At 38.2% G+C, this 16,611-nt stretch overlaps 3 long non-coding RNA genes across 4 annotated transcripts; 1 reads left to right on the top strand and 2 right to left on the bottom strand.

Annotated features, from left to right (window-relative positions):
• Positions 1-964: 964 nt before the first annotated feature.
• Positions 965-3,566, top strand: LOC137868238 (uncharacterized). The gene is made up of 3 exons (XR_011102208.1): positions 965-1,501; positions 1,938-2,300; positions 2,513-3,566. It is a non-coding gene; the product is annotated as an uncharacterized lncRNA (long non-coding RNA).
• A 1,434-nt stretch (positions 3,567-5,000) lies between these two features.
• On the bottom strand, positions 5,001-8,545 carry LOC137891079 (uncharacterized). 2 transcript variants are annotated; one of them, XR_011105326.1, is made up of 5 exons: positions 8,364-8,545; positions 7,952-8,269; positions 7,763-7,850; positions 6,192-6,270; positions 5,001-6,047 (listed from the first exon to the last, which is right to left on the bottom strand). It is a non-coding gene; the product is annotated as an uncharacterized lncRNA (long non-coding RNA). The 2 variants fall into 2 exon arrangements; XR_011105327.1 differs by having other exon boundaries at positions 8,187-8,269; positions 8,364-8,540.
• A 449-nt stretch (positions 8,546-8,994) lies between these two features.
• On the bottom strand, positions 8,995-14,782 carry LOC137891086 (uncharacterized). Its single transcript, XR_011105328.1, has 7 exons — positions 14,639-14,782; positions 14,239-14,430; positions 13,332-13,445; positions 12,920-13,237; positions 12,728-12,818; positions 10,039-10,108; positions 8,995-9,956 (listed from the first exon to the last, which is right to left on the bottom strand). It is a non-coding gene; the product is annotated as an uncharacterized lncRNA (long non-coding RNA).
• Between the last annotated feature and the right edge of the window lie 1,829 nt (positions 14,783-16,611).

Below are 16,611 nucleotides of genomic sequence, written 5' to 3' on the forward strand. Positions count from 1 at the left end.
CTGGCAGCCATAAAAAGATGCCAGACGTCTGGCTCTGGTACATATGCATCAAAGAATGTAGCCTATTTCTTTTTGCACTTTCTCCAATATCCCTTCTTTCCTGTTTATTAAATGTTGACCCTATTTGGCCCGAGTTTAACCAAGAAACTCAGAAGGACCACGTCGACCATTAAGAACTCATCTCACCGTAACATGTTTAGCTTTGTGTCTGGGCTTAGCTAGGTCATTGTGTCATAATCTTGTTTGTGTTTTGCTTGCGTGATAAATTAACAGTTTCCGTATTCCACGGCTACAGTGAGGCTCTGCCTTGCTTTGAGTGTTCCCCCCTCCTTTTTCTTTTTTTTGCTCCTCTTTCACTAACCACACACACACACACACACACGCACACACACACACACACACACACACACACACACACACACACACACACACACACACACTCCCCATTTGTCCACATCAGTATTTCAGGCGTCCAAAAAGTCAGTAGCGTTTGCTGTTAATTCCTCATCCTGATCTGTCCCTTTTCATGCAGAGGAACTACTTGAGTAAACTATATAATACTTCTTTTTTATGCTACTTTATAGATGTACCCAGATCTTTTAGTTATTACTTGCAATACCACATATTATAAATACTCTGTTTCAAGGAAAAGTTATGATTGAGCAGGAAAACAAAGCATACAGAAGAATAGATCCTTTATATGATGGGACAACTTGCAAAGTCACGTGATGTGAAAAAGTGTTGCAGGGTCTTTGTTTGGCCCGTATCTCCTACATGACATCAGTAGCTGCACTTCCTCTGTCTGCTGGCACTGCTCGCATAACCCTGTTGGATGCTTCCTCAAGATGAATAGAAGGCTGTTCAGATATGTGTGTCCCATCCTCAATCTGGCCAACTCCCTTCCCTCTCTTTACTGTACTACCCACTCTGCTTTATAAGGAATAAAGGCGTCTCCCGTTCACCTCCGGCTCCCATTACTGTTGCCAGTCCTGGTTTATTTTTTTCCAAACAATTTTATTTTGAAATAGTCTTACTTCCGGGGCCACTTGGCGTTTCTCTTCAAAAGAAAAAACAAAAAAGGGATTTACAAAAACCCAAATCGGCTCGTTGTTTGACTTTGGTTCTCTCGTATTTCTCTCGTATTTTGGTATTCAGACAACAAAAACGTGAAAAAGGCTGTGCTTTTTCTGTATTTTCATTTTTTGGATAAAACGATAAAACAGACTATCAAAACGTACACGGACCAGGCTGGCTTGACCGCAGTCGTAAAGGAAGAATGCATCCGCTATAGTGGAACAGTAGGAAACGCAGCTGCTGCGCATCACCTCGTTATTTTACAGGCAAAGCTGAGTCTCGAACGAGCCGTTGATCCACCCGTTGATGGATGAGCGGACACATTCTCTGTTTAACTGTAAAGATAAACTATGGATAACGTGTTTCTTCAGGAGTACCACGATGCTTTTACTGGTGTTCACGTTCATCCTGATCACAGATGTAGAAGGTATGTAGTCTAGAGGCGAAATGCTTCTTTTCTTTTAACAACTGACGTCAACGCTACAATTAGCCTTGAATGACATACACTTATACAAGAGAAATAGAAATGTCAATAAATACAATATAAAAATACAATTCAGAGAGGCGACGACAGAAATATTTTGCAAATGTGCTCAAAGGCAGAAGAATAACGGCATAATTTTCTCGCCGAACAAAAGGTTTGACTAGTTTAAAAATAGGCGAGTTACGTTTCATCTGTGTTGTGGAAGACTGACAAAATGAACATTGGAGAGAACTTCTGACATTTTATTTGACAATAACTGAATAATCGGAGCGTGACACTGTCCAACAAGAGAGCACACACCGAGTCAGCAACTTTGAGACGTTTTCACAGTGGCAGTCATAACTATGGTGGTCCTCACTTTCCCTCTCTGTCTCCTCAGCAGGATCATTTGTAGTGAATGTGACACAGAGCTCCTATCAGGCAGAGGAGAACCACAACATCACGCTGGAATGGACATTCTCAACCAGAACAAACAGTTCACTCAACTCCCTTGTTATCTTCTGTGAACTGTTAACTGTTCTTAAGCCCTTCGTCCTGTTTCATCTAAAAGAAGGTGTCGAGGTCCCAGAGTCTCAGCATGAACAGTTTGCAGGATGAGTCCACTTTGACAAAGACGTCCTCATAGAAGGACGACTCAGACTTCACATGTCCAGACTCAGGACTAATGACTCTGGTGTTTGCATGTGTGCAGTGAGTACAGGTTATAGTTGGAGATCAAGGACATGTGACCTCAATGTCACAGGTGAGTTGATTCAGTAAACGTTTCTCATCAGGCTCAATAGGAGACCTCCTGGATAAAAAAGAACCTGATTATTGTGGACTTCCTCAGTCGTTCAACTTCCTCCTTACAGGATCTGTGAAATAAGTTATTGTTTAATATGTTGTGGATATTTAGTTTTCCTTTTTAGTGAGACGTTTGTTCTTCACATGCAGACTTGTTTGGTCTCTTTACAGCAGCGAGGGATTGGCCCAAACCTGAGACACGAAACACAAGTGGAGGAACAGATCCTTCCCAGACAGAAAGTCCACCACAACCACTGAGTCCGCCATGGATCGTCTTCTGCTGTGGACTGGGACTGATAGCGATAGTCTGTGTTTTGTCGTGGGTTTATTTTACTCTGTCAAAAAAAGATTAATCATCAAAAGAATGTACAGAGTATAAATCAACTAAATAATGGATTATTAATGCCAAGTTGAGTCCCCAGCTTCATCACAGCTAACGTTGTTTAACAAGTCATTCTTCTCCGACCGTTAATTGGTTTGGCTGTCCAGATTTACACAACTATCAAACACATTTTAAATTCAATTTGCATGGTTTCTCACTGATTTATTAAAATGTATGTATGGTGGTGGTTAGAGAAATAACCCTGGCACACAGCTCTTTAGCTGATCCTCACCATTCATAGGCGTCCAGTTTAATGTCCAGTTACTAGAGGTGACCACATCTTCCAGCCAATCACAATCCAGATGTGTCACTGGGCAGAGTTGTACTTTTTTAAGAATTACATTTTTTTTGGTATGGCAACCATAATGCACAACAAAAACTTTGAACAATGTATTGCTGTCTTCGACTTCCACTGGGTGTAATGGTCAGCCTCTTCTGTTTTGTTTTACTAACAATAGCAGAACCGATTGACAATCACTTCCCTCTCAGCTTTTATATTTATTCTATGTTGAAAACATTTTTGCACAAATGAACCTGATAGTTCTGTTTATTCCTGCTGCTGTTGGCCTTTAAAGATCAAAACATGGGCTTCCAAGTTTTTTTTAATGTAGTATTTAACATGAATTAACTGGCTTTCAGAAGGAGTCTGATAGAAATATATTATAAACAAGCTGTCAAACTTACTTTTATCTGTAATGTAATTGCTGCAAAAAACTTAAATTCTGTAAATTATTTCTTGTGTATATTTCCTCCTTTAGGCCTTGTTGTTAATTTGCATCATATGCTATACATTTTCCATATTCTTCTTGATTTAATTTCTTTATTAAATTGTTAAAAAAATAAGATTGTCTCGAAGTTTCTTTTAAGTGAACTGGTTGCATCTTCACACAACCATTTTTTGTCTAAATAAAAGCCAGAAATAAAGGACAGTTTAGCTTTAAGTTCAATAAGTTCTACACACATTCTACAAACACATTCAATATGATGAAAGCATTTGATTTTATTCAATCTAACTTTTAGTGCCTAAACTGTAAAAAGGAGTCATTGTTGTTACCTGTTTTCTCCACTAGGTGACACTAACGGCTCATTAACATACAACCGGATGTTTGAATCCGTTAGATGAGTTAATAATGGAGATGTACTGTGTGTTCCAACAGAAATAACTCAATTTACTTTTAAACTAAAACTGTAGTAGTGTGATAACGATTTATGTTAAAAACAGCGCTTTTTACGCCGTTTACAAGCATTTTAAAACGCAATTTTTACAGCGTTTTTTCCTCATGGCAATGAGACCCTCCTCCTGTTTTGCACAGCAAGTAAACCTAAAGTTTCTGGAACCAATGGTCCAGATTAAAGCCAGACCGAAGCAGCGCAAGTGTCTGGCAGTAGGCTCGTTCCAGATGAGCTGCTTCTTGCCTGGAAAGTGGACGAGAGCTGGCTGCAGCAACAGGGGGCGTTGAAACTGCGGTCAAGTCAGACAACTTCCTTTGTTACTTCCTGGAAAAAACATTTTGAAAACATGACACAATATGTTTTGACATTAATTCAAAAATATAAGTTTTGCTTTGACATAACAGCACCACCAATTCCGATTCTTACTTTTTAGATTAGTCAGTATCCTACATAAACCCAATGCCTTTGCAAAAACCTTATTCTAATAAGGTCATGTTCAGTTATAGAATTACATAAATGATTTTTCACATTTCCATACTGATAAAGCTATACAAATATGTAATTTGTATCGTTTTAAATGATATACGTTAATACGTTGTGATAATAATTACATATCTTATATTGCTGTGTTCAATAAAGATAATAAAAAAGTAAAAAGGCCATTTGAAAGTAGCCTACTGGAAAAAAGATCAGTACTGCATATGATTTCATCTTAGCATATATTTTAAAGGCCTTGTTTGCCGTTTTGAGCAGCTTTGCGGAAAAGAAGGTCTGAATTTATACTGAGCAAAAAATCCCTGAAAATAATCCTCACAGGAGGTTTGAACCCAGCATGTCAAATGACAATTTTTTTTAATAAATCATAGACAATTCTAATATGGCTCAAATCAATTCAATAATTGAACCTATTGTAGGGCGGAGAATCAAATCCAAATATTTGATCAATGATGAAAACTTTCAAATAAAAATGTTCGAACTGAATTTCGTAAAAACATCATACAGGTCCACAGAATGGCCTTGCCTGCAGAGCTGAAAAAAAGCAATTAACCATGCTCAGACAAAGTGACCCATCCTTATAGCTATAGTGAACAGTCATCTTACTCAGATAGTGCTCACGATTTATTCACATACCGCAACTTCCCTGACACCAAGTGGACACTCAGTGCACACAGCTTGACCATAGAAACAGGCAGGTAGAGGAGAGCGGGGTCAGTTTTGTATCGACACCAAATTACCTTAAATAGTAATGAAAATAATTAGTTCCCTGAACAGATTCAGGTGTCTGCTAACAATTTATTCGCTTCTTTAGAGCCCAACCCAAACATAAAAAAGACAATTTTGTTAAATATACAAGGAGTGCATTTCCCCATAATTCTATACCAAAATATAATTTTAATTTAAACATTTGCTTGAACACCTTCTACTTACAATGTCACCTGTTTACAGAATTCCTTGAGAAAAAGAAAACAGAGCCGAACGTTTAATTGTACACTGTAGATTTCCAAACTTCTTTCTAACTAGTTAAACTGTTCCAACTGTCCCCATGTTCCCACTGACCACTCTACCTACTAGAAAACATTGCTGCCAAACAAGGAGCAAATCTGCCAATGTTGCAGAGGAGGAACATTTTCTTCATTGTTCAGATTATGTGAACTACACATTGTCTGAAGGGAGGAAGGGAGTTTGTCTTTGCCTTCCACTGCTTGAGGGAAACTGACTGACCAGCATTTTAAGGCTCATATGTCTCCTTTTGTTGCTTTATTTCTAGTTTTTGCTGTTTTTTCTTTCTTTTTTTCTCTTTAGGTTTAATCATTTGTGGCAGTTAGGCATTAAAAGCCCTTTCCTCATGTTTCTTTGATTCTACATGGTTAAACATTACTCATGCCAGGTTAGTGAAAAGCTTCTCATAGGGATGGACTGCGGGAATCTGGACTCATAATCTCTATTTCTAAACTGTAGTAATTTCTTCATACAGTTGACTTTTTGTGTGAATGAAATGTGTCTCTCTTTCCAACATCTCTTGTTTCATATTCGGCTTTACACTGAACTTCATGCTTAACAGGCCAGAGATTGCATTGAGCCTCTTGAAGTACCGACTTGCTTGTGATTCGTCCTGATTACTCCACAACTGTTTGGTGGGAGGGGAGCCACCTGTAGGGACAGAAAATACAAATAAACGCAATATTACTCCAAGAAACAAAAGAGCGGATGGGCGGGAAGTGGGGGAGATTGCGAAGAAATGCTTTTTGAGACATTAGAACGTAATAGTTTGAGTAAAGAAAAAGTTCTTCTGACCTCTTTTCCCAACTGAACATGATACTGGGCATAACTCAGGGTCTTGCTTTCCTGGTCCTGGTTTGGGATGTTGGTCCAGCTTTTTAATGCCAAAATAAAATTGAGACCATGATGAGACCCCAGTTCAGCTTCCAGTTGTTTCAGACACATTAATATGAGACTGTTGTTGATACTAAGATTGGTACTTTTAGCTAAGTAAAGACCAAGCGACCAAGACCACAGTGCTCCATGTCACGCCTTTAAAAAGCATGTTTTGTTTTGTCCGACCAACAGTCTAACAAAAGAAAGAAGCAGCAGAAAATCCTCACAACTGAAAAGTTGGGAACAAAATGTTGACATCATATTCTTTATTCTAATTTCCTGATCTCTTTTCCTCGGTGAATTTGTCGCCCTCTGTCTCTCCTTCCAGGCTCTTCTGCCTCTGCCTCTCACTCTGCTCTCCTCTTTCTGTTTCCTTCTCTTTGTCTTGCCCAGTCTTCTGCAGCATTTGTTGCTAAAAAGCCAGAGCTTTCTGCCCTCTTACCCTTTCTTTTACCCTTTCTTTTTGTTTCTATCAGAAGGCCAATCTACCAACACTTGTTTAGATGTAATCTCTTGAATAAAATCTGTGGCTAAAATATTGATCAAATATAATAAAGTATGAATAAAATATTATACAAAAATAAATATTAAATATGGATAAAATATGTCCATTCAGACAGTAAAGGTTGCTAGGTTTGTGTGCAGACTCGTGCTAAAATTAACAGAAAGAGGAAGGCCACTATTTAATTTGCTCAATAAGGAACCGTATTCAACATTCTCTAAATGCTCCTGATTCAAACCAGGGTCACCCCGTTTGTTTAACGCTCGGTGTACCTACAGCTCCAGCAACATGAATACAACTTGTAAAGGTTTTTGTTGAAATGAGAAACTTTTCAAGTTATTACTAGAAACTGAGCTAATATTTTTTTGTCATGTTGATAAGAATAGACCCTTTTCACAGCAGCCATTTTGACTTGTTAAAGCAGGAAAAGCACAGGTGGAAGCATGATCGATGGCTACGTTCCATTTAGGTTAGCCAGCTCCAGGGTTCTGGTATATTGTGCATATTCACTCACTACCAAGGCCTCCTGGGCCACTTGAGGGAATAGAGCTACCCTTAATGTTAGTTAAATCTTTCCTTTTCCTGCTTTGACAAGTCAAAATGGCAGCTGGCAAGAGGGTTTCTGCAATAATCCATCGACTTCATTTAAAATCCCCATGATGCAACGACAACTTCTTTTTTTTTTACTTGAAAGAAAATAATAGACAATATCAGAGTGTGAAACAAATTCAGTGAATGTAGAAGATACAGAAATGTCTAACGATGTAACTGTCACACGATCGCACAATGACCACATGAGGGGGAGGGTGGAGGAAGCCATTGTCCACAAAGATTAATCAAAGGCACATATATTTTTGAACTGCTATAAAATATAGCTATATACAGTCTATGAATAAAGCACATACAATATGTAACTTTTGTAATGATAATTACTAATTACTACTACAATGACTACAAATTCCACACACAGCACTAAATGATTACTCACCCGTAGAGACAGACAGCTGTTGTGATTCCGCATAGAAGTAATCCAATCGCAGCTGTGATGTATAGAGAGTACCACAATGGACCGATTTCTGCACAAAATCAGATGTGAATTCATTTAAGTACAGTTTTAGCTTTGAAATGCATTGTGTCTGGTGTAGAGATGAATAGCCCTGTGTTGTGCTCTACCTACTTTGGGGTTCCACAGACACCTTTAAATTCCACTCAATAGCGCTTACACTTGTTATGCCATTTAAATAACATCTGTAGGTTCCTGCATCGTCATGCTGAACGTTAGAAATATTCATCTTTGAAGGTAAGTTTTTGTCTATTGTCAGTTTGTCAGAGGAAAAATTTGAAACAGACTGATTAAATAAGATTGAAAACACAAAAAGAGATCTGCCTCTGGTCCATTTGAGTTGTGTTACATTTATCTTGGATATGTTGCAGGTGAAGATGACGGAGTCTCCCCTGGACACCAGTATATTCCTCTGCTCAACTGGATCATTCTCTAACATTGGAGGAAACAACCAATCAATACAAATATAATCTATCATTACATTTACAGAATTAGCATGCATAACGAACACAAATGTCCACTGTACCTGCAAAGACTTGGCACATAACTATTAGTTGAATGGAGAGAAGAGCTGCTTGGTTTAGGTTGAACATGATGACCATCAGACAGACAAAGACTGACTGACAGTTTAGCATCACGTCTGAAATGTATTTGTGGAAGAGCCACAGAGAAAAGGAAGTGGTTAGTTAGATGGTTCGTCCGCTCAGAACTTATGTATTGTAAGTTTGAGGAGCAAAGAAACATTAATTCACATGAGAATCATACTTTAATAAATATATCATTGGTAATCACTTTTCTCATTTCAGGCACAGAGTAAAGGAAGTGGTTAGTTATTCTGTGTATCTTTTAGAGGAACATAAAATGAAGTCTTGTGAGAGTCAAATATACAATAATATTATTCAAATTAGAATCTTGAGAATTGAAGCTAGCTCCTTCTTGAGAATAAACCATAAAAATGTTTTCATTAGTGGACATTAAAATGCACAAAATCCACATGTTCAAGTGTATGAAAAACACCTCTGTATAACGCTGGGCCTTTCAGCCACATAGCGTGACCCTACTGCTCAGTGTACTTTTAGTGCATGTTGAATACTTTTTGATTGTTATAAGAAGCAGAATAACCATTACATATGCATTTCCCAAACAGAGTCAACAGCTTCTATTTTGGAATACTTCATTGTTTTGATCACAAAACACTTTAACAAGAAACACATCTGTTTCTGTCCTGTGTAATTCTCTCATAGAACACTAGAGGGCACAGACCCCCAATTGAAGCCTGTTGAGTTAACATGATTGCCATTTAACAAACATCGTGTAGGAGCCAAGTATGGCCTGTGTCATTTTGTACACCCTTTTTTGTGACTTCCGGTAATTGAGTCACGTGGTGTTGGGGATAGCAATGTGAGTATATATGCTGTTCCGTAGTTTAGTTGGATGAATGGAAGGTGAGGGAGTCTTTTTTTTTGCTGACCGCTATTTACACTATTATCATTATTATCATTGTTTGACGCTGTTGATCGCTGTCGATTACATTCGTACACCAAGGAGAAAGTATTTTGAACGTTTATGAATGTGTGTTATCCAGCACAAAAGTTTGTTTGTTGTCTACAAATAAAACCACAAAACTGAGCCTCTGGATCTGTGAATAATTGACTGCCAGCCCGTCCGCAGGTTAGTCTCCTCTACTCAGCCTCTCATGTGACTCATTTTAAGTTGCCGATAGTCACCTACACATTGCAAGGAGCTTTCCTTGGTGATCTCATGGTGCACGACAAACATGGAAACATTCAACACATCATACAAATGATAAAACCATAATAAACACAAGAAAATGCAAAGAGAACCCTGAATACACAAGTGAAATCAAAGTCCTTAAAGTGACGGCACTGGTTTTAATGTAATGTAATAATGTACAAAGGCATCAGTGGCCCAGTTGTCCTCCCTGTGATTGCTTTCCCTTGAAGCACCGGGTTTGTCCAAGTCTCTTGTTTAACTTTCATTCAAATGTCTTGTCAGCTCAGTAGAGGCCATAGATTGAATTGAGCCTCTCTGCGTACTGACTCCCACGCTTGTTGTTTGTCCCACTGCCTGTGCCATCCTGCGGTGGAGGGAGGGTCATCTATAGAGATAGAAAGTGAAAATTAAAGTTCAAGGCTGTAACAGAGAAAGTAAAGGAAAGAAGATGACAAAGTTCTTCGGACCTCTTCTACTGAGTGGAGATGAAGCTGGTCCGGTACTGGAGTCTGGTTTGGTGTCCTGGCCCTGAGTTTTCTGAAAAGATAAAGTTCAAAAGTTAAACACAGTCTTGTAATGACAACTTATTCACAAACAGTTGCGGGAGGAGTATTCAGATCCTTTACTTACAAAATGTACTTAAAACAATACATCAAAAGTAACAGTACTCAATCTTAAAAATGAGCCCCTGTGAGTGATATATTATTATATACAGTATGACATTATTAGATTGCACAAAACACAAAGGGGCTACTGTTAGTGTCACTGTGTTTTATAACATACTGTGTTCCTATGTAGAATTGCACACTATCAATGAAAATTCAAGCTAAGGCAAATGATTTCTCTTTTTTAGTGAAGACATTCGGTCAGTCTTTGTTCTCGCAACAAAGAGCCACAGAAGTATTGTTATGGGCCGTGACTCAATGTAAATTACATTTTCTTTTTTATAGCTAGTACTGTAGTGATTGCAACTATAGGGTTAGATTTACTAACATTTGTTTATGCTTACTTGTGACAATAATGCTTTCGCCGTGAAAACTTTAAGTTATGCAAAAAAAGTCTATAAAAGCATGCACATCTCCCCCCCCCCATCCCCGAACAGGATAAGCGGTTAAAGATAATGAATGGATGGATATTGGCCAAACTTCAAGTTAAGCAATAGTTTGTTGAAACCCATTGCATCAACTGTCGTGTCTTTGTAGTTATTCTGTTTGCATGACTTTTTAGTGACATCAAAGCGTAAACTTTCTCTGTGCAAGCCGGTACACTATAGCTATATGAATCAACGCATGTGACTACAGTGGGGTTTAAGCTCTGTAGCAGCCACTGGCAGGATTTTAGGTCATGAGTAACACCTTTTACAGTAGCCTCTTTGTGCGATCTAATAATGTCATAATGTAAAATAAATCACTCACAGGAGGTCATTTTCAAGGATGAGTACTGTTGCTTTTTGCATTTTGCTGATAATACTTCTGTACTTTTACTTTAGCTTTTTAACGGCTACTACTACTGCAATGGATTATTACAACATTGTGGTGTTGAGCATCCACCAAAGTGTCAGGGAATCAAAAGGGTTTTTATTTTTTATTTTGACTTCTTCTTTGATTAGATATTTCCTCATTTATTCTAGGAAACATTTCTAACTTCAGAATATATTTTATTTCACACACACACACACACACACACACACACACACACACACACACACACACACACACACACACACACACACACAGTTCTTCCATACACTGACTATATGATGTTTGTTGGCTTGTATCTCACTGTTCATGTCGTCCTCTTGTTGTTATTTCTATGTATTGTCTCTTGTCTTGCAATAAATAAATATTAAAAAAAGAATAAAAAAAAGAATATATTTTATGAGAAAAACACTTTTACTTGATCATAAATAAATGCATTGAGCAGTTTGATATATTTTGTTAAATTAAATAAAAAAGGTCAAAACATGTGTATATTCCCATATAGGTATTACTTGTACTTGTATCAATAATCAATTCTTGTTCTTCTCTTATTAATATTTTTGGGCTAAACATTTTTATTTAAGTATATTGAATGTAAAGATACTTGGGTCAGCATGCAAAAATGCAAAAAAAAAGAAGTGCAAATGACATGAGCTCAGTGTACCAAATGGCAGCTACGACCCTGACCTCATTTTCATGTCTATCACTTTGTGCACTTCCTCCTATATCTTTGCATCTTCCACTGTGCACAAATATACGTCGACCGAACTCGACCATGATTAACCTTAATCCTACCAACTGAGTCCCTGCAGACCCCAGAGGTACACGTGTCACATCTAACGAGTGATTTATCATATCGTTCATATCTTCTTTCACTACTTTGTCAATCAATTTGTTCCTAATAACCTCATATTGTTGTTCTCTGTTTCTCAGTGCTTTTTAAAAATACTAATGTAGTGGGGTCCTTGGCAACCTCAGTCAAAAGGAGCAAAATGCTGCGAGTTTTAATGGAACCATTTATGCAGTTTGCAGAGGGCATGTTTGCAACGGGTCCTAATTTAAAGTATCGCACACGGACAGTGGAGTACAGATGCTCTGTCTGTCATTTTGAAGGAGACAGACTTAGATGCAGAAGAAACACATTTCCTGATGTGCACTGTTTTTACAATATGAAAATCAACTGTAACTTCCTGAAGAAAATGATAAACTGCTTTTTTTCCCCTTCGGATGACATTAGTTGCATAATTAATAATGTTTTTTGAGAAATAAATAAATAAACCCTTTGTTAGGATGGCTGTTTCTTACAGTAGGTTATTCTTGGGGTCCTCGTTGGTGGTGCTTGTATGTTACATGTGTTGGATGAGGGCTAAAGCAGAGCACATCGGCTATACTGGGTGAGATTATATTGTTAACTAATGTATCCAAGGTCAATGCTATGAGCATCACAAGGGAATTTGCATTTACTTTAGCTTTCATTTGGATGGTGCAGATATTATAATACCTTTTCACAGTAATCAGGTTTAAGTGCATGGCAAGATACCAATAAGTGTGTGTGTCAGGAATTGAAATCGACCATAGTTCCCAGTACAGAACTATGGTCGATTTGCACCAAAGCAGAGAAGAATTAAATTAATTTGTTCTTACTCATAAATCTGAAAGCTAAAAAGGTATTACTCACCTATAGAGGCAGACAGCTGGAGTGATTCCACATAGAATAAATCCAATTACAGCAGGGAGTATGTATAGAGAGTTCCACAATGGACCGATTTCTGCACAAAATCAGATGTGAATTCATTTAAGTACAGTTTTAGCTTTGAAATGCATTGTATCTGGTGTAGAGATGAATAGCCCTGTGTTGTGCTCTACCTACTTTGGGGTTCCACAGACACCTTTAAATTCCACTCAATAGCGCTTTCACCTTTTAAGCCATTTAAATAACATCTGTAGGTTCCTGCATCGTCATGCTGAACGTTAGAAATATTCATCTTTGAAGGTAAGTTTTTGTCTATTGTCAGTTTGTGAGAGGAAAAATTTGAAACAGACTGATTAAATAAGATTGAAAACACAAAAAGAGATCTGCCTCTGGTCCATTTGAGTTGTGTTACATTTATGTTGGATATGTTGCAGGTGAAGATGACGGAGTCTCCCCTGGACACCAGTATATTCCTCTGCTCAACTGGATCATTCTCTAACATTGGAGGAAACAACCAATCAATACAAATATAATCTATCATTACATTTACAGAATTAGCATGCATAACGAACACAAATGTCCACTGTACCTGCAAAGACTTGGCACATAACTATTAGTTGAATGGAGAGAAGAGCTGCTTGCTCTCGGTTGAACATGATGACCATCAGACAGACAAAGACTGACTGACAGTTTAGCATCACGTCTGAAATGTATTTGTGGAAGAGGCACAGAGAAAAGGAAGTGGTTAGTTAGATGGTTCGTCTGCTCAGAGCGTAGCTCTGTGTTGTATTTTTGAGAAGCAAAGAAACATTGATTCACATGGAAATCATACAATTGAAATATTGAGAATTGAAACTCACTCCTTCCTGAAAATAAACTTTAATAAATATATCATTAGTAATCACTTTTCTGATTTCATTTTCCTCAGTCATGTCATAAACCGAATATAAGAAGCACACATGCAGTGCTCAACTACAGGAAAACCACTTCTGCGAAGTGATAAACACATTTTAGCCACATAGTGACCCTAAACTGTTGAGTGCATTTTCACAAGTGTTTGATGCTAATAGTAGCCATAACCAGGTCTTGATTATGAGACTCTTATGGTGCTCAATGTGATATAAAACAACACATATTGTACCACTGTATAATGGGTGTGAAAACCTCAGGTGTTAAGCATGAACAGACTTTCACACAGAGACTATATCACAGAAGGAGGATGAGCACGGGTGTAAATTATAAAATGGATGTTGGCTGCTTGAGTTTTAGGTTTATGTGTATATATACTTCTAGATAGTAAAAAAATATAGATACATATATAGATATTGCAAATACAACTTGAAAAACAGTACCATAGTAAAATGTGTCATTTTCAAGCAAATCATTTTGTTTTGTTTGTTTTATTTGATCATTGTGATGCATAATTTTACCCTTCTACAATGATAAATAACATTGTCGGACTAATGTATTTATATTGTTTTGAAAGTTGTATGTACTTTATCAGGGCGGCATGTTCGCCCCGTGTCCACGTAGGTTTTCTCTGGGTTCTCCGGCTTCCTCCCACAGTCCAAAGACATGCAGCTTAGGTCAGGTTGGTTATCTGTCTCTATGTGTTAGCCCTGTGAAGGCCTGGCGACCTGTGTAGCCCGCTTCGCCCCATCTCGGCTGGGTTCGGCTCCCCTGAAACCCTGAAAAGGATAAGCAGTCAAAGATAATGGATGGATGATGTACTTTAGCAGATTCAGAACGTTTATGTATATAGATTTTTTTTGATGACAATCAATTACTTCAGAACGTATTTACAGGTCAGTGCAGTAAATCTAAATACTGAGCATCACAAACAACAACAAAGCCTCTACACCTAAGAAGGGAGAAAAGTAATATATATATACGTACATATATGCATATATTTTTACATATATTTTGGCATAAGCAGAAGATGATGACCAGCATTCATTTTAGCCGTGGTTGTAGATTCTTTGTCTGTGCAGAACTGCTGTGGAACATGAGCCGGGTAGCTACTCTGCTCCACTTCACCTTGAAGAGAAAGGTTGAAGAAAACATTTTATCACTCATCTGTGAATGCTTAGAGAAGATCGTACTGTACCAGATTAGACTGCAGACCCCATCAAGATTCATCTATTTAATAAGAATAAGAATATATCTAGCTGATGACGTTACAGAAGGCTGTGGCTTCGCTGGCATACAATAATACCCATGCCCATGTATTATCCACCACCCACACACGCAAAGACTTTAGAGTTGTATAAGATGGCTTTCACTTCCTTTAATTCTGCCCTCACAGAGTGTCAAACAGGAACAGGAAACTCAGATCCATCAAAGGTGTCAGAGGTAGACAGGTGTCATATGATTAACAATACACTTCAAATGGATACAGCACTCTGGATAGATCACAAATATGCCACAAGCCTGTCACTCATGCAATCTGGCTTTTATCAGGTTTGGCTTTTAATTCAGATTGTCGTTTTGATTGAGTGCTACATTAAGCATGATAAAGGCCAGGCCATGCATTTTCCAGGGTTTTCAAAGCAGAGTTGATTATGTATGGGGACAGTGAAACTGTGGTGGTGGTGAATAAAGAGTGAAAAGCTGAGAAGACTTTGAAGCAGTGAATGGTGAGGAAGTGATTTAGTTGTATGCAACAGCAGAGGCTGCTGCAATTTTCTCTTTCCGACTTCCTACTCCTCCTCACATCAACAGAGCGGCAGGACAGCATGCAAAGAAAGTGTATGTGTGTGTGTGTGTGTGTGTGTGTGTGTGTGTGTGTGTGTGTGTGTGTGTGTGTGTGTGTGTGTGTGTACCTACAAGGTACAAACATTATCACATGGTGTCTAATTTATTTCTCCTTTCATCTAAAATGCCTGATTGTTCCTCATAGTCTTATTTTCTTCCATTGTACCTTCATTTAAATACCAGTAAGAACTGGTGAGTATTTTTTTTTTTATTCTATTACAATGAATACAATGAAATTTACAATACAATGAGAATTGATACATGAAATTACACTGTACATCTTGTTACAGTGTAAGCTCAATAGAGGCCCGGGAGAAGAAAAAAAACAAGCTTCTATTTGATGTTTGCAGAGCAGCCTTATAAATGTGTCTCATTTATCTTTGTGTGTGTGAAGGGATGTTACACGTCTGATGTAGCTTATGCTGGTTTGCACACATGTCCCCTCCCACTCTGTTGAGTGTATGTGTTTGTTGTTACGGTATGTGTTTGTGTGTGCACACACGCACTGACAGATTGTTTTGTGTCCAAATGCCAGGTTAATGAATGAGGTCTTCAGTAGTGGCAGTCAGCAGGTGCCCTTAGCCATATTCACAGAAGACTGAGTGAGAAGAGGCCGGCCCAACAAGCAAGAAAAGAGAACATTGCTTCAGCGTCATTTGTTTCCATTAATGTTAAAAAAAAAAGCCCTCTCCAAATCATCTGTCTTGACACAACGATCATTACCAATAATTAGCTGCTTTGATTGCATTCGTTATCCCTCCTTCCTTCTCTTCGATATTTGCAACCGGTAAAACATGAGAGCAGAGCAATATTGTGAGCACTACAGAGTGAAACAGGGGTCCTTAAGTGTGACCATATTATCAGATTCTGCATGGCTCTCCCACACACACAAATGCTCGTCCTACAGGAAGCCTCAAGAATACATTCCTCGTCAAGACTAGCAGCCCTTGAAGGGACACACACACACACACACACACACCCACCCACACACACACACACACACACACACAGACAGACAGGCTGCCTCTGAATCACACTTCTTCTGCTGGCCTCAGAGGAAGAGATAAATAGAAAAAAAAAATGTGATTAAAGGAAACTCCAGGAGCAAGAAAGAA

Source organism: Cebidichthys violaceus, unplaced genomic scaffold (genome assembly GCF_023349555.1).
Source record: "Cebidichthys violaceus isolate CVI_PGR_0920_01 unplaced genomic scaffold, fCebVio1.0.p SCAF_11, whole genome shotgun sequence".
NCBI classification, from domain to species: Eukaryota; Metazoa; Chordata; class Actinopteri; order Perciformes; family Stichaeidae; genus Cebidichthys; species Cebidichthys violaceus.